Consider the following 1,764-nt stretch of genomic DNA (forward strand, 5'->3'; position numbering starts at 1 on the left):
CAATATTACTTATAAAATAAAAATTCATGCTGTTGCGTCCCTAACTTCGTCTTGTGTAATTTCTTAAATAACATGCTGTCATCGTATTTAATATAACCCTCAATTGCATGAATTTGTAACGATGAATCGAAGAAAATATATATAAAATGTATGTGTATATTTTTATGATAATGTAATTAACATCTTTTTGGAAAAAATCGCCGTATCGAGCTAGTTTATAGAAAATAATAAAATCGAGTTCTTGTATCTTTGTTTCGTGCCGTTGTATCTATTTTGGAATCAAAATAAATAAACTGCTTAGGTTAGTCATTTTTCATATTCGCTTATAATTTGTATAGAAACAGCTTCCCCATTAGTAAATGTCAACTTACGCCATTACCACGCGTGTAGCTATGGTGAGCTGATAGTATCATTGCCACGGCCGTGTAGCCAGTGTGCTATAGCGCGGTGCATTAGTAGTGCCGTGATACGAGTGTCGCCCCAGTACTAATAGTATGCCGTTACGAGAGCTGTGTAGGAGCACTGTCTTTGCACAGTTCTGTCACGGAATTCGTTCCATCCGTTGTCATTGGCGTGCCAATCACTGGCTGCTTGCGATATTGTAGTACATGAGGCAGACTTGTTTCTTATCATCGTCAGGGAGATGGATTTTCACTTCCCCCTCTTTGAATTTTGTTAATTATTAAATAAACTTACTTTACTTAACGTTTGCAATGATTCAGTTAGCGCAGAAAATAAATATTCTACATTCGAAACTGTCCGCTCTTATAATTGTAATGCAAATACATCCATCTGTCGACATCGTGAACACTGTTTTTTGGCTAAATTCCAGAAAAACAAATATATTATAAGTATTATAATAAACATCTTAATATTAAATTTAACTTTGTTCATCGTTGTCTTGTTGGGTACATCCATAGCAATATACAGAGTTGGGCAGTGATAATTAACACCTCAGATTTTCTCGAAACAATAAGTTTCACAGAAATTTTTGCTGATATAAAATTGTACCAAGGGCCCAGCCGTTGATGAAAATAGCATTTTGTAAGTGGAGGTATGTTGGACATTTGAAGGTCACCTTCATTTTTTTAAATGAATTGGTATGTTTATTCTTGCATAATACGATAGAGTATTTCAAAACGAGTTCAACGATCTGTAACATGAAGCCATTGAAGGTTACACGAAGTAAAAAAAGGCGATAATGCTTACGGTTTTAATAGTAAATGAAACATACGTATTGCAAACAGTGGTGGAAGGAAGTGCGTAAACACTGTTCGAAGGGCATTTGGATAGTTTGCAGAATAAGTTAAACATGACAATATTAGTATTGAAAAATCGGTATGATTACAATTGGTTAGGCTGTTCGTCTGTCGTCCATTTTATAAGTACTGAGCTGCGGATTCCTGAGAACAGCTCACAAAATTGTTGAACTATGGAAGATTACCATTATGAATTTGAATCAAAAGGTAATTAAATTCAATTAGATTGTGCACAAATCTTAATGTTTCATTTTAAATAGTAAGATTAAATACTCTTTACAAAACTACAAGAATGGATACATTCCTCTCTGTTATTATTATTTCATAAAGAATTATAATTGCAATTATATAGTTCATTACGATAAAAAATATTTCTCAGGAAATTCTAAATATTAAATTAAAGAACCAAGCAAAACATTTTCAGTAATTGCGAATATGAAAAATACTTGAACATTCCAATGGAAAGATTTTCTAAACAGGAGTTGGAAAAATCAAACAATCACCT

The sequence above is a fragment of the Xylocopa sonorina genome, unplaced genomic scaffold (genome assembly GCF_050948175.1).
Source record: "Xylocopa sonorina isolate GNS202 unplaced genomic scaffold, iyXylSono1_principal scaffold0047, whole genome shotgun sequence".
In the NCBI taxonomy this organism is placed as follows: Eukaryota; Metazoa; Arthropoda; class Insecta; order Hymenoptera; family Apidae; genus Xylocopa; species Xylocopa sonorina.